The 24,985-nt window shown below is 50.8% G+C and overlaps 1 pseudogene; it reads right to left on the bottom strand.

Annotated features, from left to right (window-relative positions):
- Window positions 1-2,278: 2,278 nt before the first annotated feature.
- LOC132252120 (olfactory receptor 10T2-like) lies at window positions 2,279-17,256 on the bottom strand (annotated as a pseudogene).
- Between the last annotated feature and the right edge of the window lie 7,729 nt (window positions 17,257-24,985).

Here is a 24,985-nt window from a genome sequence, read left to right as displayed (position 1 = left end):
AGGCTTTTTTGAAGTCAAGATATATGACATCAATCTCTTCTCCCTTGTCCAGGTGATAGGTCACCTGGTCATAGAAGGAAATGAGATTGGTCAAGCAAGACCTACCCGCAACAAACCCGTGCTGGCTATCCCTTAAGATGTTGGCGTCGGCCAGTCCATTTAGGATGGCCTCTTTAATAAACTTTTCTAAGATCTTCCCCAGGATAGAAGTCAGGCTGATGGGCCTATAGTTAGCCGGATCCACTTTCCTCCCTTTCTTGAAGATAGGCACCACATTGGCCTTCTTCCAGTCTTCGGGCACTACGCCAGAGCGCCAAGAGTTTTCAAAGATCCGCGCTAGAGGCTGGGCTATGATGCTCGCCAGCTCCTTGAGTACCCTGGGGTGAAGATTATCAGGGCCGGCTGACTTAAAGGTATCCAGCTTCTCAAGATGTTCCTTCACGAGGTCAGCATTAATGGAGGGCAGGGGATCACCCTCACCCGGACTTCCCGGCCCTGTAACGGGCATGGGCGTCCCATGGGGCTGATGAAAGACTGACGCAAAGTACCCATTTAATAGGTTGGCTTTTTCCTGGGCGTCAGTTGTCAGTTGCCCCATCTGGTTCAGCAGGGGTCCAATGTTGCCCCTGCTTTTCCTCCGGCTCCCCACATATCTGAAAAAGGACTTTTTATTGTCCTTGATGCTCAAAGATAGCTGGAGTTCAGTTGCAGCCTTGGCTTTCCTGGTCTGCTCCCTACAGGACCGGACCAGTGCAGAAGTTTATTGTTCTGAAATTCACTCATCACCCTGAACTGGAGATACACTTCCTCATTCTCTTCCTGCCAATTGTCCACTCACCTGGTGGGCAACCTTGGCTTGACTGTGTGGATCAATACACATTTTGTCCTGCAGGCCCCCAGGCACCTCTTTCTCAGTGATCTCTCCCTCAATCATGTTTGTACATCCTTTGTTGTCATCCCAGAATGCTGCCCGGTTTCCTTGTGGAAGTTAAGGTGATTTCTCACACTGCGCATGCCACACAGATGTGGTTCTTTACCTTCTACAGTACTGTCAAGTGTTACATCCTGGTAGTGATGACATATGATCACTGTTACCATCTTCAACCCCCACCTCTATACAGTCATCATGACCAAGAAATGCTGTGTGCAGCTTGTGGCTGGCTCCTGTCTCCTGGCCTTCATGAATGCCCTTGCCCAAAGTGGCTCCACTTCTAGACTGTCATCCTGTGGTCCCCAGAGAAGTCAGCTTGTACTGTGACATCCCTCAGTTGCTGCATCTCTCTTGCTCAGATTCCTTCCTTGCTTAAGCGGTGGTTGTTGTCCTCTTCTCCTGTGCTGTGGTAGGAACTGATGTAACAGTTCCCATCCTGTGGTGGACTTACCGATGCAGCCGAGCTCGAACAGGCTCAGAAAATCTTTTCCATTGGTAGAGCCTGTCCACCAATCAGGTAAGGGCTGGGTGGGGCCAGGCCCTCACACAGAGGTGGGGCAAAGAGCCTCCCGGACCTGATTGAAGCCTGCGTTCTGCGGGTCCAGCACGCCTTTGGAGGTAAAACCTCCGGAGTGAATAAAAGGAGCTGCGTGCCCAGCATGTAACAGATGCATCGAGGGACAAAGAAGCAGGCAGGTCTAAGAAGAGCTAGGGAGAGCTGCCCAGCGGGCAGAAACGGAAGCCCAGAAGAACCCTGAAAGACCCCCTCGGTGGGACCAGAGCAGCAAGCAGCTTCAGCTACAGCCCCAGTGGTGCACAGAGTAGTGCATGAGACAGACCCTGGGAGCAGCAGGAGGCAGCTTGGGTTCCTGGACACCCAGTGCACATGGTGGTGCATGGAGCCACCAGACCCTGGCAGTCGCATGTGGTAGCTTGGGTCTGCTACCCTCGGTGTGAGGCCAAGGACTCGGTGCACACAGTGGTGCACAGTGTCCCAAATCTTGGGAGCGGCACCAGGATGCTCATCTTTGCAACCCCTCCCCGGCATAAGGTTGTGGCTCTGGGAGGCACCAGCAGGGTAGTGGTCCAGGTTTCAGGGCTCATGTGAGGCAGCCCCAGCCCCAACGGAAAGCAGAAGGCAAGGCCTGAGTGTCGGGACCTGCATGAGGCAGCCTGAGCCCCAACGGAGGACAGAAGGCAGGGCCCTGGGCGGCCTCGACAAGGCACCCATGGCTCTGGGAGCCTTCCCAGCCTGCTCCCCAGATCAGTGAAACCCGGAAAATGGGTCCCCACAGTGGAGGAAGCCCTGAAAGGGGGTCCCGAGGGATTAGGGAACAGGTGGGCTCATCTGGGGCTGAGGGGGTACTGGGATCCTTCTCCCCCTAGGAGGGTGAATGCCCAATAATCTCAGCCACGTGGGTACCTGGAGGGGGGGAAAGACTTGCGCCTCCCATTTCATAAATAGTTATATCTATCTATCTAAATGAAGCTGCCATTGGCACTGACCATTATGGTGACCAAGAACAAGATAGGAGGGCCACTGAGATCCTCACAACCCCTGCTCTGCTGCTGCCACACTTGCTCAAGCCTGAATCTTCAGACACATTTCTATTGGTTGGCCCCTTAATCCTGGTGCTGCCAAAATGCCTGGAGCCCTTGGCTACACTGGTGTCCCGCATTGGCAATTCCCAACCTCTCACCTGTCTGATAGATGCACTAAATACATGGATAGCCCTTCTGCCTGAAACCGGATGGCAGTAACAAGGCTCAGGCTCAAATTTAGGGGTTTAATGCCAACTTTCCCAATCTGGCTCAAGCCCCGACCCAGAAACCTGAGAAAGTATGTTTTAACTGGTGCTGTGACATGAACAAACTTCCCCACTAGTACACAACTCAGCTGGAACAGGCTTTGGTACTGGGAAGAGAGGACAGATACATAAACTTAAAGATGACTTTAACTATTGAACATGAATTAAAACCCAAAATAGTTATCAGTCTCTGATCACCATCAGCTGCATCAGCTGAGTCTCTGTCACCAGCCCATGAAAGCCACCACCTAGCCCCCTCATCTGGGAAGGGAGACATGCCCAGGGCTGCTCTCTGTGGGCTCTACCACTACACCAGTCAAAGCTGCAAGTGTTGGGTAAGGAAATCCCTGCTGGAGGATCCTGCTGCTTCTCACTGCCAGGATCCATCACGCTGCTTGGGGGACTCTGTAGCCTACACCAGTCAAAGAACGAAGTGCTGAGTAGAGAGGCTCTCACCAGAGTTGCTGCCACTCTGCTGCTGAGGAGTGCTGCTCTGGTTGCTGCCTCCAGCAGACACCACCACTCTTCCACGCTGCCTGGGGTCACTGCCACTCTTCCGCTGGCCCTCCTCCAGTTGTCTATGCAACCCCAATTCTCTTAGACCTTACCCTTCTTCAACAGCAGTCTCAGGGTTGTTTGGTCTTTTAACTATAGCAAAAGTTCCGACTTCCAGCATATCTCTCTGCCCCTCACAATTGCACAGTTTAATTCCAAACAGTAAAATCCAGGCCTACAAACTGTAATGACAGGTGCGAGTAGTTCTCAAGCCTCTGAATACACAATACTAATGAGGGTATGGTGATGAAGAATACAGAAAGTTACCCTTATAGAACATAACCATAGCCAAACACCCATAGCGTAAGCAGGGCTACACATGCATGAAAAACAATGGGAGCAAGAGTTTTGTAGAGTGGGCAGCCAACATACATACTGACTTGCATGCTCACCTAGCAGTGGGAGACCTGTTTCCTAATTCCTTCCTCTACCTGATTTTGAACTGGGACTTGAACCCTGGCCAACAAGGCTCTGGGCACTTCGGAGAAGAGCTCCCTCAGTCTCCCCTGCTTCAGCCATTCCACTTGATAAAGCCAATTCAAAATTCATGGATACAGAGGGAGAGCAAGTGTGCACACTGTCCCTAATCCCAGCAGTAAAGCACTTCTGTCAGTAGCAGAGAGATCTATCCTGACTCATACTGCCCCCATGCATTGTGTTTCTTGCACTCTTCCTCAAAATCACTTGTTATGGGCACTGTTGCCCACAGGTTATTGAGTTGGATGGACCTTGAACCATTCTTATTTTTTTTATCTGGGATGTGGGAGGCCCTGTTACAACTACTGTAAAGGTGGCATCTAAAACAGGTCCCTGGAAGCAAGCAGCTGGTTGGGGCAGTGGTGGATGGGACTGTATGTAGATGCATCTCTATCTCTTTCTCTCACTCTTTTATTTTGAGCTATTTTTGCCGTGCTTAGGCATCTGACTTCAGGAGAGGGTCCATGGCTGAGAATCCCATGTGGAATTTGGTGTCTAGTTACCTTTGCAGGGCAGAATTTAGGCCTCACCCCTCTCCCTGCCATTTCCTAGGAGACGACTCAGCCAAACGATATTCAGCATGTGGGATTTCTGTGGCTTCCATCCTTAGGCACCTCTCTCTCCCCATGAAAAGTATAGCAGTGATCTATTCTATGGACCACCTGGTGCCTGGGAGTTTAGTGCTAAGTGGAGTGTGGCCTATTGTTATCCCCCTCCATGAGGTAAATATCTCCATCTGAAAATTGAAGTAAGGTGTCAGTGCCCGGTGTCTGCTCCATTCTGATAACAAGTATGGCTTTTTGACCACATCAGTGCGCAGGGCCTTGCAAGGCTGTTCCCCGTAGGATGAGAAGTGAATGCAATGAATCGGATGTTCCCTTTGTATGCCTTTGGTTCCTTATGTAGCAGACTTGCCTTTTGAGCTCCAGATGAGTCCTGGGCTCCAGATTCTGCAATTCCGATTGGTAGAGCCCATCTGCCAGTCAGAAGCAAGCCAGGGTAAGCAAGGAGAGAGGGGGCAAGGAGCAGCCTGAACCTGGTTTGAGACTGCGCCCTGCCAGATCCAGAGAACCACTGGTGGAGCCCCTGAAGTGTATAAAAGGAGAGTGTGCTCAGCACACCGGAGGAGAGAAATGCAACAAGGGATGGCGAGGAGAGAGGAGCTCCGGAGACGACCATCCTCGGGACCCCGCCTGAGCCTTGATGGTGCGCAGGTTGGCACAGTGATCAGGCTCTAGAAGCTGCTCGAGGTGACTTGAGCCTGTGAGCCTGGGAAGCATCTGGGTAGGCGGTGCGTGGATCAGGGCATGGAGAGCCGGCCCTGGGAGCAGCTCGGGGTTGCTCAAGTTCCTTGGCTCTAGACTGAGTAACTGGAGCCCTGCAGTGTGGCTGGCTCGACGTTAAACTAAAAGAGCCCTGGTGCCCAGAGCAGGGCCTGGGGAAGGGAAGGACCCCCAGTATGAGTCTGGGGAACCAGAGCCAGTAAGGGCTTGGCTCCCATGGGAGTGCCCTGGGTGTCCAGTGTGGGGCACCAGGCCATCGAGAGGAGCCGGAGACGCTGCCAGAGAGAGACCCTCATGGGACTGGCCACCAGGGGATGAGCCTTGTCTGCTTCAGAGCAGGAGTGGAGTTGCTGGGGAAGCAGGTCCCGCAGGGGAGTTGGGGTTGGGAGAGGAGGGTCTGCAGCCTCCACCCTCCTCCATTGTGGGAGGGGGTGTGTCCATATCCCAGGGCCCCAAAGAGGAGGGGCTCCAGGGAACACCCCGTAGGGGGGTGAATGCACCCCATATTTTGTGATTGATGTTGCTTCATACTGTAGAGGTTAATATAGCTATGGGTACTCCTTAAGGGAGTTTATATGGATTTATCTGTCTTTGTTGTCTCTATGTGTTTATTGTCTATTATTGGAACTTACCTGTATTGTTGTCTGTGTATGTCTATGGTATTGGTACCTCAACTTACCTGGGTTTATTTAAGGTGATGCTCATATGTGTTTATTGTGTTGATGACTTAACTTACTTGTTCCAAAGTGTAAATGCTTATTCTGTGCAAGGGGCAGGGTTAATTATTTCATATGATGTGAATCACCTGAAGGATCGATTCGGAAGTTTCTGATTCAATTCAGAGAGATTAAAGGGTCCTCTGATACAATTCAGATTCAGATTCAGAGATTTGACCACCAAATCAGGCTGAATCTCCGCTGAATTGAATCAGGGACCAAAGATTCGCACAGCCCTAGTGATAAGCACTCAGGTGCGTTTGGCAGGGATCCTACTGCAGAAGCTCCCTTGCACTCTGAAGGGACTGACTTGCTCCCTGTATTTGCCCTAAAGGAAGCCAGCAGCTTTAACCAGGCCTGAAGGTGTGTACAGAACAAACATACTTAATAGCATCATTAACACCTTTCAGGAGAACTACAGTTTTGTCCTAAAATTCCCTTTGGGTCCTTGGCTAGAGATAGGATTTTCTAAGGCCTAGTGTGACTGAGAGTGGGACTCCAGTTGGTGTTATGTTTTCTGGGACCAGAATATCCTGGTCAATGTTCTTTGAAGGGCTGATCTCACTTCCTTGTTTCTTAGGCTGTACACTGTGGGGTTGAGCAGTGGGGTGAAGACTGTATAGGACACAGCAATAAGCTTGTCCTGTTCAAGGGAGTGGGTGGACTTCAGCCTCAGGTAGATGATGGCAGCACAGCCATAGCGCACAACCACCACAGTCAGGTGGGCAGCACAGGTGGAGAAAGTCTTCTGCCGGCCCTTAGCCAAGGAGATCTTGAAGATGGAAGTGAGGATAAAGCTGTAGGAGATCAGGATGAGTAACAGTGACATTATGATGAAGAGGATGCCAGTAAGGAGCACAACTCTTTCTGGGAGGCTGCTATCAGTGCAGGCCTACTGGAGCACTGGAGAGGCATCACAGAAGAAATGGTTGATTGTTTTGGGGCCACAGTATGGCAGGCAAAATATGAGATAAACCTCTAGGACTGGAAACAGGAAGCCACAGAAGTAGCAGACAGCCACCAGCTGGACACAGGCACGTGGGTTCATCAGCACTGGGTAGCGCAGCGGGTGGCAGATGGCCACATAGCGATCATAGCCCATCACTGCCAGCAGGGAGCAATTTGTTCCTGTCAAGGACAGGAATAAGTACATCTGCAGGGTACAACCAGCCAAGGAGATGGGCTTGCCCCTGGACAGCAGGGTGGCCAGCATGTTGGGGATAATGACAAAGGTGTAGCAGGTCTCAGAGAGCGAGAGGGTGAACAGGAAGAAGTACATGGGGTTGTGCAGGGCGCAGTCCAGTCAGATGGTCATCATGATGAGCATGTTGGCAATTAGTGTGATCACATAGATGAGGAGAAAGACTGTGAACAGCATGTAGCACAGCTGTGGGGGTAGGGAGAATCCAACCAGGATGAATTCAATCACCAAAGTGTCATTGCTATTTCTCATGTTGACCTGGGGTTGTCCCTGTGGAGAGAGAAATGTGAGTCACCGATGAATGCCAGCCCCAGCCCCTGACTACCTCTTCTCTCTCCCTGTGGATAAGATAGACTTGACAGAAGGGCCTGAAAAACTTTGTGTCTTCCTTCTTCCCCTGAGCTCCCACCTAGCATCATGCTGGAACCAAGAGGGGATGTGTATCCCAGGGCTCACTCCCACTAAGCCATCTTGTTCTTATACATGATTTGTACTTGTCTACCCCAGCCCAAGTCAGAAATACCAACCTCTCAGGTAACCTGACATTTATATATTACTGTAGCTTTGAGTAGTTGTAGGAAATGAATTGTCTTGGCTGGTCAGTGTTTGTATGTACTGGAGTACATAGTGCAAGCTCCACACTCAGCAAGATGGACATTTCTGCTGACACCTGTGCACTTTCTAAATTCATGAGCTAAAATGAAAAGCCAGAATTAAAGAACGGTGCTATAGCAGGAGTTTCAAGTGCACTGTTTGTCTGTTGGTCTGTGAGAGAGCTTTGAGTTCCAGTCAGAGCAGCAGTCGGTCAAAGAACACTTAACATGATCAATCACCAGCACAATGCATGAGGAATCTTCCCCTTAGTGGTCACTGCTTTCTTGTTCAGTGAGCCCTAATCCCCTCTAAAGAGTGAACTGATCTTGGACCCAGCTGCTATTCTACTCTGCTCTTTGTGGATAAAGGGTGGAGGTCTCCATGGTCCCTAACATCCATTCCCAACCCACACCGTCCATCCCTGTCCCAGGCACAGGGGTTGATGCTTACCCTGATGCCCTGCATAGTTGCTCTCCTGCATCAGCTGAGGTTCTGGAGAGGGAACCTCCCTGGCAGAAGGGAACTGTGACATCAAGCAAGAAACAGAAAGCAATTCCTATTGCCATTTGCTTTGTGTGGGGACAAGCATTCAACCAGTAGAATCAAAGTTCCAACAGGTTAAATGCTCAATGTACAAGGGCTCGTATATCTTCAACAAAATTAAAAATGGCTGAAAAGTGGAAATCTCCATGGGGTCAAATGAGGATTAATTTACCTCTGACTACAGTTTATCTGGATCAATGAACTCTTGCATACTTTTTCAACAGTGTGCAACTGCTGTGGTGTCTTTGGCATCCCAGCATGCATGGCTCTTGACTTCCCTCTCCCTTGTATGGAGATACTTTATGATTCAGGCTGCACTCCACTGCTTCAGCTCAAGACACAGCAAACCCCTCCCAGATGAGGTAACAGGAAAGCCCAGGACCTCTCCATAGCCTCGGGGCTGTGCAGCTGTCAGCCCTGCCAGTTTGAGCTGGTGGGGAAAGTGACCCACCAGCACCAGACCCCTGACTTGCTCCCTCTCCCAACATTCCCACAGTCACTTGGCCCCTGTAATAGGACTCAGTGTAACAGGACAAAACAGCTGTAATGTCCCCTGGTAGCCACCCAGCTCCTGCTCTGTTCTGGCTCCTTGGAGACCCTAGCACTTTTTTCCCTCCTGCCACATCTTGATGTGATTGGTTGACAGGTAATTAGAGAGACTGCCCTCAGGTCCCAGATCGAGCCTCTCTCTGTCTCTTGGCCAGTGGGTCTCCTCCAAACCCCACTGGTTGCAACCCTGCTCTCAGCCTCAGTGGGCCCTTCTGGCCCATTTGTGCCCCTAGGGCACTGGTTGCCTTGTGGGCTATTCATGATCTCTGACCTCCCCTGTAGCCATGACTATGCCTTACAGATGATACTGATTAATCATTTCAGTGTGCACGTGGTTCCAGTCCAATCTCAGGCTTCAATGCCCTTGTTGTGGTCTCGAGCTTCTCAGCCCCTACCCCTTTCCTCTGGCTGGACATTTAGCCCAGGCCCACAGTGCTGGACTTGGTTTCTGGGCTCTAGCCCTGCATCACCCCCTCAGGCTCCTGTCTCTGCACTTCTTGGGCTGTGGGCTCCTGGCCCTGGTCTCTGCCCCTCTCAGCTCTTGCCCTAGCCTTCTTGGTCTCAGGCTGCCTCTCTTGTTTCTCCCACTTAGGCTTTGGCTTTCTCAGCCTCAGCCTGCCTTTGCCGTGAGCTTGACACCTTCCAGGGGTCAAAACACCTTTGTGTCTCTCAAGCATCCTGCAATTTGAGCCGCTCCCCCAGGCAGGTTAAAGCTCTCTCATGCCCTCTGGCACTATGTGACCTCCTTCTTCCCTGATAGTCACAATCTGGTCTACCAGTAAAGCTCAAACAATAATATAAGCTGGCTATAACTCAATCTCTCAGCCCACTGGCTGAGTAGCAAAACTCTACTCGTCCTAGGTCCTACTCTCCTGTAAGCCCTCAGCTTCTTACTTGCAGTTCCTAGGTATGGCAGGATCTCTGTTAGTCACCCCTCTATAGCCAGCTCTCTGCAGAGCTCTTCCCCTGGCAGTGTAAGGCCAAACTGACTGCCTAGACTCAGGCACTGGCTTTATGCCTCCTAAGCCTTGCCTCTTTCATTCAGGTAACTCCACAGCCACACACAGGGGTTTTCATTCTGGGCCCAATGACCAGCAATGCTTTTCCTTGCTGCTGCTTACAGCTCAGCCCTGAATAGCCCAGATGTCTTCCATTGTGCATCTTGCAGTTGGCAGCTAGCTACAAGTTTGTCTGTTTACTAGCAGTTCACCTGCTTTCTGGCTGCCAACCCTCCTTTAACCAGATCAACCTGCTACAGTTTTCTCTAAAAGCAATAGGAGCCTTCTAGCTCCCTTTTACATCTCCAACAGATGCTTTCAGCTCCTGCCTCCACCATTCCCAAAGTCCCCTCACTGCAGACAGCTGAAGCTCTGGCTGTGGTGGCAGAGATGCAGCCCCAGCAGCACCATGGCCAAAACCCCATCCACTATGGCCAGAGCCACAACTGGTAATAATGACCCTCCTCCCTTTTGATAAGTCCTGATTTCTTAATAATCAAGCTCCTTTTCATCTGTTGTTTGTCTACTACCCCTAGAAATTTCTCTCCACCCTCTCCCCAGCCTGACAGTGCCATCGTCTGTTGTTGTCTGACAACTGCATCCACGCTTGCTTCCATTTTCCTACCTGACGAAGAATGCCTTGCATTGGAAGCTTTGTTAACTTTATTCATCTAACTATATTTCAACCATGAAGGTGGTCCAATAAAAGTCATGACCCAAGAAAATCTTTGCCTCGTTATAAGGTTGAGCATTTCTGTGCTATCAAGAATCAGATCAGGCAGAAGGCAGGGTAGAATTGCACCTTATAGACTAAATCAGAGATGTATACACTTCTCCTTACAGTTGCTTTAGGGAGGCAGCTACCTACCAGCATCTTGGATATGGCTCCAGGAGGTCTCTCTTTCCAGTTCATCAAGTTCCCCAACCAGAGACAGTTGTTGTGCCTGAGCTGCTCAGAGAGGATGGTGAACTAGAAGAGGAAACAATATGTGCATGATGGCTCTGCCTGCTGCTAGGCAGGTGCAGCTCTGGGCTGAGTGGCACTGCTTCTCTCTGTCCACAAAGACAGGAATCTCTCTCTATTATACACACGTGTGTCTCCTCTACCCCAGGCCCCAGAGGCTTAATGGCCTGGAGGGGCTTTTTTTTTTTTTTATGTTCTTGTTTGGGAGTTTCAAACACAACCGATCTCTCCAAAGCCCTACTAGTGCGACACACCTGAGAAATGCAGATGCCATTCTGCTCTGAGATACACAGGGACCTCAGCACACGGAGAATGCAGGGGACATGCCTCTGATCCCTTCGGAGTGGCTGGTGCTGGGAAGAATGTCCTTTGCGGCTGTACTGAGGTGCTCCACGCTAGAGTCTAAGTCTGCGCAATCTATTCCACCCAGGGCAAAGTATCCCTGTCACAGAGCACTCAGGTGCCCTGTGCCTGAAGAGGGGAAAACTGCTAGGGAAGGAGCCCTAGCAGTGACTAAGGAGCACAGCTGTAGGTTGCTGGGGCAACCAGGGAAGGTCAGCTGACCAGAGGGGGCAGGGCCTGGCCCTTATAAAGCCCAGGAGCTGAGGCCAGAGGCAGTTCCCTGCCAGCAGTCAGACAGAGAGGAGCTAAGGTGTGAGAACTGTAGGAACCGCTCTAGCAGAGTAAAGGATGGCAGCTTGAAGATGTTTGATCACCATGGTTTTAGTGGGGTGGCTTTAAGTTAAGTTGTAGCCTAGGGGCTTGTGTTTTGTTTTGTTTTGTTGTTGTATCACCGGTGGTTTGGGTGAGGCTATTAAGGGTTGGAGGAGGGCTCATAGGGGACCCACAGTAGTGTGGGGACCCCAGCGCAAGTAGGGGTGCAGCGTACAGGGTACATAGACCCTGGCCCCAGACTGGGCGTGGCAAGCCCCAGAGGGGGGCACGGTTGAGAAGCCCCGGAGCGGGCATGGCGAGCCCCGGGGGGGGGCGACACTTGAGAAAGCCCAAAGAGGAGCCTGATTGGGAAAAGGCCGAGGCATAACGGCTATCCCATCTGCGAGGCTTGGGCTGCGGTACTGGGGAGGATAGGAGCTGCAGATAGCACCCCCTGGCAACGGGGCAGTACAATGGCAGCCTCCCGCTAATTAACATCAACTAATTAATTAACATCAAGGCATAGCAGGCAAGAAGGCAGGTGGTTGCCTCAGGGACAGGTGTGCGGGTCACAGTTTAGCTCGGCCCAGAACAGTTACCTGTTACAATCCCCAACTGAACCTCATCCAGCACAGACACCCTGCAGGGAGCTCAGCCCCAGGTTCCTCATCCAGTGCTGACTTGCAGGGACCCAAATACCAGGGCATGGGCCTGGTGTGAAAGCCAAGCTAGGGATGGGGAAAGAGAGAGAAAATAGAAGTTAGATGCTCAGAGTTAAATTCAATGTTAACCAAAAAAGCTGCTGTGGCTGTCATGTGCCTGATGCAGCAGCTTATCTCTAGCCTGCAAAGCACTGAGCATGCCCTTCAACATTAGCCAGGTGCTTGCAAGCCCACTGAAACCCATGGAGCACAAGGGTCTGTACATCCAGTGTCATCTCCAGGGATCCTGGTTTTCCCTGATAAAAAAAGAATTTCCAATTTTGGGGTTAAAAAAAGGAACCCCAAATCCACATTGCTCCATGATTAAAATGAAGCACTACTAATATATAGACATCTGTATAATGGTGTTTCATTTTGATCATGGAAAAATGTGGCTTTAGGATTACTTTTTTAACCTGGAAATTAGAGATTTTTTTTTTTTTTTTAAGTGAGAGAGAACCAGGATCCATGGGACTCATCTCTCAGCATACAGCTTGATTATGATTTGTGAGTCGTTCTGCACTTTAGGAAATATTTGGTTATCCAACTGGGAAACTGCTTCATAGTTTAGGGGTGACAAACATGTGGCCTGTGGGATGCATCTGGTCCTCAGGACAGCTCTATTCAATCCCATAGGCTACCGCCAGGCAACAAAAAGTTAGGGGCATGGCCAGGATAGGAGTGGGTTGTTGCAGAACTTGGACCCCTTGGACTCTAGTTGACATGGCGAGTGGAGAAAGGAGGGCAAGTGATGGCTGATGCCACCCTGGTTGCCCCATGGCCACTTAGCTCATTGCTATGGCCACTGCCCGCAAACTTGCCCTATCTTCTCTGTTACTAGCCACATGGCATGTCCTGTGTCAGTGCCAGAGCTGCCACTACTGTGTACCCGGAGGTGGAGACCTCGCCAGTGCCAAATGGAGTGAAAGAATCACTTCCCTTGATTTGCAGGTGACACTCCTGTTCATACAACCCACAATGCTGTTGGCTTCTTGGCAATAAGAGCACACTGTTGTCTTACATTCAGCTTATTGTCCACTGTACTCCCGGGTCCATCTTTATAGTATTACAACCTAGCCAGTCATTCCCCAGTCTGTATTTTTACATGCAATTATTCTATCCCAAGTGCAGGACTTCTCACTTGTCCTTGTTGAATTTCATCTGATTGGTCCTATGCCATTTGTCCAGTTTATCCAAGTCATTCTGGATCATAGCCCTACCCTCCAGAGTGCCTGCAACTTCACCCAACTTGGTGTCATCTGCAAACTTTATAAGCATGCACACAATCCCATTGTCCAAATCACTACTGTACACAGAAAAGTGATCCAAAGGCTCTTGGTGGGACAGTTCTCCCTTGTGAAAAATGCACTGGCATGGAACTCAGCAGACCTATGCTATGACTCCAGCTGTCCTGTCACGAGGAAGAAAGTGTCCTGCATTTGTGCAGAGGTTAAACTAGGTGATTTTGGAGTCCTTTCCACCCCTGTGATTCCAGGACTGGCAAAAGCACATTCCTCAGAGCACCTAAGACAAAAGGAGACTTTATTAACTAGAGAATTGTGAGAGCCCCTACACCTGGACACAGGAGCTAATGATGGTGCCTAGGCCTGTGATACAACTTGCAACAGGGCCTTGCACCAGCCTAGGGGCTTGGGAAGTTCAGCACAGTGGGGAAGCAGTGATCATGTGTCCTAAGCTGTTCAGTGCAGAACTGGGTGGGAGGAGAGAACAGCTCCCTTAGCCATGGTTCTCACTATTTCTTCTCTACAAGCTGCTGGCTCAGTCCTATTCAGGCCCCAAGTAGCTGGCAGGGGTAGATTAATCTCCTAAGGCTTCATCCACACCCTGGAAGCACCCCCCAACCCTGGCAAATAAATTTCCCAACGAATTACAGAAGGCAGCTGCCTTATGTACCTGTGTGTCCCTGACCCTCAGCTTGCTGTCCTGAAACTGGGCTTTGACCTTGGCTTCCTTTTTGGTATACCTCTAATGTAGCAAGGGTCACTTGTATAGACTGTGTACACCCCAGACAACACTAATGCAGCCCGTGCTGGGTGAGGATCAAACAGATCTGTGACAGGATCAACTCACATGCATAGAGAGACCCAATTCCACCAACTCATCCTCAGTGCTCTGCAGATGCTGCATGAAGTGGGAGATGTTTGCTTTGTTGTGCAGATAGGCCCAGAAAGATGAAGATGAGAGTGAGGGAAGAACTGGATGGTCCAAATTCTGGGCTCCACATTTTTAAAACGACATAGAGAAGTTACAGAGGGTCCAGAGGAGAACAGCAAGCATGAAAAAGGGCTTGGAAAGCAAGTCATATGAGGAGAGGCTGAAGGACCTGTGCGTGTTCAGCTTGCAGAAAAGGCACTTAAGATGGGACATGATAGCAATCTTCAAATACTTGAAGGGCTGCCAGAAAGAAGAGGGAAAGCACCTTTTCTCTCTTGCTGCGGAGAGTAGGATACAGACTCATGGCTTGGAGTTGCATCAAAGTAAGTTTAGGTTGAATATCAGGAAAAATGTCTTTACTGTTAGAACAGTGAGGCAGTGGGAAAGACACCTATGGAAGTTGTGGACTCACCATCACTGGAGGTTTTCAAGGAAAGGTTGGACTGAAAAGGAATAGGAGTAGAGACCAATGGTCGGATGATCTACTGTTCAAGGATTATCTAGGCATAGCTATACCTATGTTCCACTATAAGTATTTCCTATGCTTCTGGGCTTTGCTGGTTGCCACATGGGCCTGGTAGGGAACATTTCCCCTCCTGCTGCTGCATATGCCAAGGTTTCTTTAAGCCTCCCTCAGAGGCATTGGGTGTTGGCTATAACCAAGCCTGGGGATTTTGACTGGGGTGTGTCAGTGCTTTGGCTAGGAGAAAAGCTGGAGGTTCCTGGCTGGAGGGCCTTGCTCCTCTGCTTATGGTCAGACTAATCACCAATATTTGGGTTCAAAAAATAATTTTACCCCATGGTCCAATTGGTATGGATTATGGGGATTTTTGCCTTCCTCTGAAGTGGGGGGCATGGCCTTCTACCTGTGATTTTTTCCTGAGTATACTAACAGCCTTTTTTAGAAGCAGGACATTGGTTGCCATGGTTCCCCTGCGGGGGGTTAGGTTATTATGTCTTGTGTTGTGTCAGGTTTGATGGTAGTTTTATGAAGAGTTTTTTGACAATTAATTTGTATAGGATGGTTTGGATAGTGATGGTCCTGCCTTAAGCAGAGGGTTGGACTACATGACTATGGAGGTCCTTTCCAGCTCTACTTCTCTATGGGGGGGGAAAAAAAAAAGAAAAAAAAAAAAAGTGAACAGCTGTTGTAGCTCTCACATGCAGGTTGAGAGACTGCTCCCTGTGCTGGGGACACACAAGCCCCTACATGGCTACCGAGCACACACTGTAGGCTGTGTGCAGCTCCGCACGCTCATACACTGCATGAGCACAAGTCAGGAAACTGCCCAGCAGAAATCTGTGATGAGCAGACACAGGAGCAGGAGAAAGGCAGCCCTCCTAAGGGTTAGCTGAAAGCACTAAGTGGTTGGGACACTCACCCAGGAGGTGGGAGACCCAGACTCTAGGCCCCAGTGCACCAAAGAATATTGGAACTGGTGTTTCCCACACTCTTGATTTTATCCATTTGCTGGATGTATGTGCTTTTCAGTACATAAAATCCCCTTACTCTTCCCTGTTTCTCCCTTAGTGCTCTTCCTTACTCCTTCAACCAAAATCCTGTCCGGTTCAAGAAATCAAGGGGCTTCAGAGATGAGAAGAGCCGTTGTGATGGAACAAGCCTTTTGTGCTCATCCTTCAAAGTATGTTTTTGTCCCTAAACATAGGAGACTGTGTCAGGTTTAGAGAATCAGCCTTTTACTTATTCCAAATGGTGCACCCAATACATCTACTGCATTCTGTACAGGAAACACTTTTCCACTTTGGCTCTGGGTCTCCAAATTGGTTCTGGGTCTTGTTTTGGATCAGAGATAATCAAAAGATGGAGAAAAAATGGTTCCATGAAAGTTTTTTATATTCAAAAATATATTTTTGAGGAGTTCTAAATGGGCTGTTAATTTTTCAGTTTAAAAAAATATGAAATATTTCCCTCCAAATGGTCTCTGATTTATAATAGATAATTCTCATTAATTTGTTATCCAAAAATAGTATTGAAATATTTTATATCATGAAAAAAGTCTGTAGAAGTGAGTGACTTTGATAATGGTTATTTTTACAAAAAATACTATTTTGCAGGAAAAATGCAATTATTCAATGAAAAATGCAATCCATTCAGGAAAAGTAGCCCAAACCCTAGTTTGGACCCCAAGAAAAATAATACGAAGACATTATTAAGAATCTCTTTTAGAAACAATATGAGCCCGAATCAGGGACAGTGATCTGAATCAATGAATCGAGTAGGGCCCACTTTACACACCCCTACTAGGCAGGGCCCAGCACAAGGCAGAGGTCCCCCTCTCCCTTCTCCCCTGGGAGAACCCAGCACTATGCCTAGAGCCCTCAAGCTGCCACCCTGGCTGCGGGCAGTGCAAGGCCCATTGGAGCTCTTTGAGCCTGTGGCAGGAGCGATGTCAGGGTCGCTGTGCTCTCCCCCGTCGCCTCCTTTACTGTGCCAAGCTTCGGACTTGCACCCTCCTATTCTCGCCCACCACAACTTTAATTGTATGCGAGTTCTTTATAGGGAGGCTACCTTTCTTTTGCTTGGCTACAGTTCCCCTGCTTCCAGTGTTCTGTGTACCCAAGCCTTGTGGACTATGCGTGTACAACACTGTCTTGGCCTACACCCCTCTGGCGCGCGGGCCCTCTGCGGCCCTCTCTCTCACAGGGCTCTTCTCCGCAACGCTGCCCTCTCGCCGGGCCCTTCTCTGCAATATTGCCCCCTCGCTGGGCCCTTCTCTGGAGCTGGGGTCTGTACACCCCGAACTCTGTGCCCTCACTGGGGCTGGGGTCCTCACTCTACCGCGAATCCTCCTCCATCCCCTTATAGCTTCACCCAAACCACCAGTGTAATCAATAGCCAATACAAACAACAACCTAAACACAAGCCTCTTGGCTACCACGTAAACACAAGCCGCCTGGCTATAACAACGCTCAGGCCTACCGGGTTTTCTCTCCTACTGCGGTGACCAATGCTGCTCTGGCATTCAAGTTTTTCTCACTTCTGGCAAGGAGCTCCTTCCTCCTTAACTGCTGGTCAGGGAATTGCCTCTGACTTCCTGCCTGTGCTTTATGTAGGGGCTAGGCCCTGCTCCTTCCTTCAGCTGGCTAGGCAGGTGTAAGCCATCAGCTCCCTTTGGTTGCCTTAGCAACCAGCACCTGAAGGGTTATCCCAGCACTTCGAGTAGCAGGCACCCTAGTGCCCTGCTACACCCCTCCCCACTCACGATTCCAACTCACCGGGCCAGGCCTTGGTTCTTATCTGCTGTTCCTCTTCCATCTCCGTTCTCTCATGTCCAGGCTCTTGTCCTTCGACCCCATCAGCACACAGAGGCAGAGGTTTTAAGGCGCCTCCTACCCGCTTTTTACCCAAGGCGCACCATGTGGGATTTTACGGGATGTGGCCCGCCACAGGCAGTCCCCCCACACTAGCCAGCCTTGGTCGAATACGCTCCCTGTTGGTCGAGCTTTGACCTGACTCTCGGGGTTTTTTCTCCCCCTCACCTCTGGCCCACCTACATTTGATTCCTGTACCCCCTAGTCTCTTCCCTAGGGCGAGTTGTGGGGTTCCTTGTCTCCTTAGGCCTTTTTGGAGCTCCTGAAGCTTCTCCCGTATCTCCCACTGCCTCCTCAACACCTTCTGGGCATCTTCCGCTTTCCCGAGCTCTATCTTGCCCCTGTCCGTGGACCTTCCTCCTGGTCCTGTATACACCCTGACATAAGCTGCATTTCCCACTTTTTCTTTGATGAGGTTCCTTAACATCCAGCATCTGACCTGTTTAGGGAGTCCATTTACATAAATCTGAGGTCTCTTCTCAGGTTTTGATCCCCCTTTTGGTGGTAGTTCTCTCCTCCTTGCCTGTTGGCATTTTGCCCCACTTTCTTTACCAGGTTCCACTGGTTTCCTTTTTCCAGGGTCCCTCTTTGATCCGCATGGCCCCAGGTCTCGGGCTGCCTGTGTACATTCTTGGCAGACAAAGCAGGAAGCTTACCTCCTTGGGGTCCTCTGTTCACCTTTCCCTGTTGTCCCAGCCTCTACCAGGCCTGCTTCCCTTGGCTGCTGCTTACTGAGATCTATGCTGTTTCTCTTGTCTCTCAATTGTAACAGTTCCTTCAGCTGATGTTTAAGCTGGCTCATCTCCTTTGCATGGTCACTCTGCCATTGTTCCCATCTCCGGTCCCAACATTCTGTAAGCGCCGGCAGGGCCCCCTTTTGTCGGGTCACGGGCTCTTTCTCTACAGCTCCCTCCTCCCTGGTACTTCCCCAGGCGGTCCTGGCTCAGCCTCCTCCCTAGGTTCTTCTGGGCCTAGGTCTCTGGGGAACTTCCCTAGCTCAATATGCTTTGGGTTCTTATACCGGGTGGTTTCTAGCTGAGCCTCTACTTCCTTCAGGGCCCTTTTTACTACTTCCACCTCTTGGTACTGTTCCTGGTGTTCCAACTTAGCCGTCATCACATATTCTGCTAATTGAGTTCCTAGTGCCTCCAACCTTTCCCGCACTGTGTCTGTGAACTCTCGGGTTTGTGATCCCGGTCTTTGTCTGACCTCTCAACCTCCCCCAGGGTCTGGATCTTTATAGCTATTTGTTCGTTGGCTTCTTGCCATCCTTTTCTCTCCGCCTCCAGGCTCTGGATTTCCTGCCTCATCTTTTGCACTTCCCCCTGTAGCTGCTCATTCTCTTCCCTTATTCCCTTTTCCTTTGTTAGGCTATCTTCTATAAGGGCTTTAAAGGACTGTATCTGTTGTTCCAGTTTTTCTTTTTCCCCTTCCATGCTCTTTAACTGGGTCTGTAGCTGCTCATTTTCTCTCTCCTTAGTTTTTAGTTCCTCTTCCAGAGACTGTATTTGCTTTCCCAACATCTCATAACTTGCGCCAAAGTTTTTCATTTGTTCCACCTGTTGCATGAGTACCTTGTCTGTCTCTGTGGCCTGGGTATGGCTGTTAGACAGCTGGTCTCACAACTCCTGTACAAGATCTTCTGCACACATACTTCTCTGTTGCCACCTTTTCAGCTCCTCTTGCAACTCTCCTATCCGGTCCTCCTGACTATGGGCTTCCTTCTGGAGAACTCCTATTAGGCCTCTGGCTACTTCCAATTCCCTTAGCACCTTCTTTTGTTCTTCTGCCTGTTTGGTGCCAGCTTCCTGAGACCTTGCCCCCTCTGCTATTTCCTCCTGCAGCTTTTTCAGTTTCTCTTCTCTCCCGGCCCCTCTGAGCCTCCTGGGCAATGAGCTGTTTGATTGCCCGCGTCTTCTCTGCTTCTATCGTCACTAGGCATCTAATCTCTTTTGATCCTCCCTCTTCCTTGCCAGACTACACCTGGAGCTCTAATGCAGCGGCTTGCGCTTCTGCTCTCTCCTTTTGGGCTTTTGCCATTCCTAGCTCCCACTGCAACTGGTCCACCTTCTCCTCCATCTCGTCCATCCTTAGTTGCCAGTTAAGCTTTTCCTGTCTCTGGTCTCCCATGCTTCCTAACTTTCTGGGTTGGGCCTCAGTCTTACTCTGTGAGACTCCTGGCAATAGGCTTACTCCTTCCGTCCCGCCTCACCTGCTGTGGCCCCCCCTACCTTTTTTATAAATCCTTTCCTGATTGTATTCTGGCCCACAGGTTCATTCTTCTTCCTTCTATGTGCACAGCTGAGCCTTTCCCAGCCAGTGCACCACTGTGGCAGGAGCGATGTCAGGGTCGCTGTGCTCTCCCCTGTCGCCTCCTTTACTGTGCCAAGCTTCGGACTTGCACCCTCCTATTTTTGCCCGCCACGACTTTGATTGTATGCGAGTTCTTTATAGGGAGGCTACCTTTCTTTTGCTTGGCTACAGTTCCCCTGCTTTCAGTGTTCTGTGTACCCAAGCCTTGTGGACTATGCGTGTACAACACTGTCTTGGCCTACACCCCTCTGGCGCTCGGGCCCTCCGTAGCCCTGTCTCTCACCAGGCTCTTCTCTGCAATACTGCCCCCTCACCGGGGTCTTCTCTGGAGCTGGGGTCTGTACACCCCGAACTCTGTGCCCCCACTGGGGCTGGGGTCCTCACTCTACCGTGAGTCCTCCTCCATCCCCTTATAGCCTCACCCAAACCACCAGTGTAATCAATAGCCAATACAAACAACAACCCAAACACAAGCCTCTTGGCTACCACGTAAACATAAGCCGCCTGGCTATAACAACGCTCAGGCCTTCTGGGTTTTCTCTCCTACCACGGTGACCAATGCTGCTCTGGCATTCAAGTTTTTCTCACTTCTGGCAAGGAGCTCCTTCCTCCTTAACTGCTGGTCAGGGAACTGCCTCTGACTTCCTGCCTGTGCTTTATGTAGGGGCTAGGCCCTGCTCCTTTCTTCAGCTGGCTAGGCAGGTGTAAGCCATCAGCTCCCTTTGGTTGCCTTAGCAACCAGCACCTGAAGGGTTATCCCAGCACTTCGAGTAGCAGGCACCCTAGTGCCCTGCTACAGAGCCAGTTCCTCACAGGGATGTAGGCACATCCTTTTGCATGCTTGATACTCACCTATTGGAATGAAAAGATTTATGAGGACATGGCAAGTGACCACACCACTCACTTGACCTATGCTCCCTGCCTCCCCAAGGCTTTCCACCCCCAGAGACAGCGACATAATAAGTTGTACCCCCATTCCCACCTAACTAGCCAAAAACTTATCTTTATAGATCAAGGACTCTCCACTAGAGAAACAAACTGTGCATTTGAAAGGCCATCCAAGTACCCAACAGCAATCAGCTACAGTACAAAAAGAAAACCCACCATGACTGTGTCCCCCTGGCAATCACCTACCACCCCACACTGGAACTGAGTAGAAGATTCACCAAACAATTACAGCCTCCACTCGACAAAGATCTGACCTTGAGAGAGAAATTCCCAGCCCCTCCATTTCTGGCTTTCAAATAGACCCCCCCAAGCTTGTCCAACTCATCATTAGAAGCAAACTGTCCACTGTCCAACAGATGTCAAGTGGAACACAGAAATGCTTAACCTGTCAGCACATCTCCACTGCCCTTACTGTCAGTATCTCCCATAAGAAACCATTATAGTTTCATAGTTGGTAGGGTTGGAAGGGACCTGAGCAGATCATCAAGTCTGATCCCCTGCAGTGGCAGGAGAGTACTGGGGTCAAATGACCCTGGCGAGGTGTTCATCCAGCCTCCTCTAAAAGACCCCCAGGGTAGGAGCCAGTACCACTTCTCCTGGAAGTTGGCTCCAGATCCTAGCCACCCTGACAGTGAAGGAGCGCCTCCTGATGTCTAGTCTGAATCTACCCTCTGCCATCTTGTGACCGTTATTTCTAGTCACTCCTGGGAGTGCTGGGGGGAACAGGGACTCCCCCAATGCCTGCTGGTCCCCCCTGACTAGTTTGTAACAGGCCACTAGATCCTCCCTCAGCCTTCTCTCGTGGAGGCTGAGCAGGTTCAGGTCCCGTAGCCTCTCCTCATAGGACCTGCCCTGCTCCCTGCTCATGCGAGTGGCCCTCCTCTGGACCCTCTCCATGTTGTCTACATCCCTCCTGAAGTGCGGCGCCCAGACCTGGACTCAGTACTCCAACTGTGGCCTGACCAGTTGCACAGAGGGGGAGGATCACCTCCTTGGACTTGCTTGAGATGCATCTGTGGATGCATGACAAGGTACGGTTGGCCTTCCTGACCGCATCCCCACACTGTTGACCCACATTCATATTGGCCTGAATAATGACTCCAAGATCCTTTTCTGACTCTGCACTGACGAGAAGGGAGTTCCCCACCTGTAGGTCTGCTGCTGGTTCTTCCTCCCCAGGTGCAGCACCTTGCACTTGTCCGTGTTGAAACCCATCCTGTTCTCATCCGCCCACCCCTGTAACCTGTCTAGATCCGCTTGCAGCCTATTCCTCTCTTCTAGCATGCCCACTTCTCCCCACATCTTAGTGTCGTCTGCGAATGTGAACAGGGTGCATTTTACCCTCTCGTCCAAGTCACTGATGAAGATGTTGAACAGTGTGGGCCCGAGGACCGAGCCCTGGGGGACCCCACTGCCCACGTCCCTCCAGGTCAAATAAGACCCGTCCACCAGCACTCTCTGGGTGCGGCCCTCCGGCCAACTAGTGACCCATTTGACTGTGTAGGTGTCGATGCTACAGTCTCCTAGTTTTTTAATGAGAATGGGGTGAGAAACCATGTCAAAGGCCTTCCTAAAGTCCAGAAAGACTACGTCCCCTGCTACCCCTGCATCTAAGGATTTTGTGACCTGGTCATAGAAGGCCACCAGGTTGGTCTGACAGGACCTGCCTCTAATGAACCCATGTTGGTTGCCCCTAAGCATAATCTCCCCTGCTGGCCCCTCGTGGACATGCGCCAGGATAATTCTCTCAAAAAGCTTACCCAGGATCGAGGTAAGACTAACTGGCCTACAGTTTCCTGGGTCCTCCTTCCTCCCTTTTTTGAAAATGGGAACCACATTGGCCCTTTTCCAGTCCTCTGGCACCATGCCAGAGCACCACAAGTGCTCGTAAAGCTGTGCCAGGAGTCCCACAATGACCTCTGCTAATTCCCTCAGCACTCTGGGGTGGAGATTGTCAGGACCAGCTGATTTAAATACGTCCAGTCCCTCCAGAAGTTCCCTGACTAGGTCCTCACTGACCCTAGGTCTGGGTACGCCTCCCCTGGGTCCTATGGGGGTCCCGGTGGGTTGGGGGGTGACCTGGTCCCTGCTCAGAAAAATGGAGGCAAAGAAATTGTTAAATAAGTTAGCTTTGCTGTCTGGTGTGATGACCAGATTTCCTAGCATGTCTTGCAGTGGCCCCACGTTACCCGGTACCTTCTTTTTACCCCCTATGTATTTAAAAAAGGACTTCTTGTTGTCCTTGATCCAGGTAGCTAGTCCCAGTTCCATCTCTGCCTTGCCCTTCCTGACCGACCCCCTAGAGCCCTGAGCAACTGAGGTATAGTCCTCCCTGGTGATGGCCACTCCCTTCCATTGGGTGTATACCTCCTTTTTAGCTAGGAGACATTCCTGTATGCTTTTGATGAGCCCTGGGAGCTTCTGCACCCTCTTGCCCCCTTTGATCCGTGTTGGGATTACCTCCCTTTGGGCATGGAGGATCATCTCCTTAAGGAACGACCACTCTTCTTGGATACCTGATCCCTCTCCCCTCTGGGACCTCAGTGCCTCCCCGACTAGTCTCCTTACCTCATTGAAATCCACCCTCCTGAAGTCCAGGGCTGCTGCCTTGCTGCAGGCCTTCACCATCTTGCGCTGGATGGTGAATTCCAGCACGCGATGATCACTGTCGCCCAGGTGGTCAAGCACCTGAAGCCCCCTCACCGGGTGATCGCCCGTGGCACGATGGTTAAAACCCATGGTTCCTACACATGCCTTTCCCAAAATGTGATATATCTGATCCAACGTACCAAGTGACCTCATGGCAACTACATAGGTGAAATTAAACAGAAACTATGCAAAGGAATGAACACTCACAGAAAAATACATAAAGGATGGAGACATACACTCACCTTTATAAGCACATTTCTCACACAATAACAACTTTGCCTCTGATCTCACTATCCTTCTGCTCAAATGTGGCAGGGCACCGTTGGTGCCTGCCACTTTAAGACTGGAGCCAAGCAGCCAGCAGGTGCTTGATTGTGGCAGCCATTTTAGATCTCTGGCTGCCCATATAAACAGGGCAGTTTGCTACTGGCAAGCCAGGCAGTGACAGTGCCTGGCTGCAAGGCTTTGTAGAACGTCCTGGAGGTAAGGGAAGGAGCTGTAGGGGATGGTTAGGAGGCTCCTGGTCCTGGGCGTGACCTAAAACTGCACCCTGCCAGGAGTGGGTGGCCTGGTGGGGCTGTCAGTGGCATGGGAGCCCCCAGGAAATGCCAGGCCAGTTATCACCCCAGTGAAAGGTGGGTAGGGGTGCCTTAACCCCTAGCACTCACCTTTGTGTGGGTCACATAACACCAGAGATAGTTGGGGCCAGGCACGGCTACGGCCTCCTGAGCCCACCGGGGAGGGAAGCCCCATTGCCCCAAGTAAGGGGGTGGGGCAGAGATAAGGAACCCCAGTGAAGGGGGGTGGGAACCAGAGGGCTGAAAGCCCAGTATATTTATATAGAGAGAGCACAATGACATGGTGCTCCGGCGGGGGAGTAAGAGGCCCTGTGAGACCCTGGAACACCAGTTGTGGTGTGAGTTACCTTAGTTCCCACAACTGGGTGGGTTAACCACTAGTAGGGCCAGAAGGCGGACCCAGGAGCTAGAGTGGGGTTAAAGGTTCAGAGGCCTGATGTAGAGTATCCTTGACTGGTCATTGCTGGGGCCAGGACCAGAATGGTAAAAAGGGCCAGGCGCGCCCAGAGCTGAGGGCCTGGGGTCCCAACTGGCCTTCGAGGCGAGGCCAGGGCCTGTGTGGCCAAAGGTCCCGGGGGGACCATGCCCAAGAGGGGAAATAGTTTCAGGGAGCTAGGCAGCCCGAATGAAGGCGGAGCAGGCTGCCTGAATGGAGGGATCTAAGAGGGGTCCTGATTGGAGGATTCTGGGGCCCAGTGTGCGGCCACTGGAATTAACAGCTGGATGCCATCTGCGGGGCTTGGGCTGTGGTGTAGGGGAGGATCAGAGCTACAGATGGTGCCCCCTGGCATCAGGGCAAGAGTGGGCAGCCTCCTGCCTTAATTAACATCTTAATTAAGAACAAGGCATGGTAGGTGCGTCAGGTGGGGGGTGTGCCCAAAGGCAAGTGGGGCAACTAGCACTGTGGCTAGGTGGGGAGCCCCACTTTGCCACATCCAGGGAAATCTACCTAGCACCTTCAAAAGGCAAATTTGGGAATAAAAATTCTTTGCTGAATACTAGGAACCAAAGACTA

Source organism: Alligator mississippiensis, chromosome 8, assembly GCF_030867095.1.
Source record: "Alligator mississippiensis isolate rAllMis1 chromosome 8, rAllMis1, whole genome shotgun sequence".
Classification (NCBI taxonomy): Eukaryota; Metazoa; Chordata; order Crocodylia; family Alligatoridae; genus Alligator; species Alligator mississippiensis.
The sequence above is the reverse complement of the archived record's forward strand: the minus strand, read 5'-3'. Positions and strand labels throughout refer to the sequence as shown.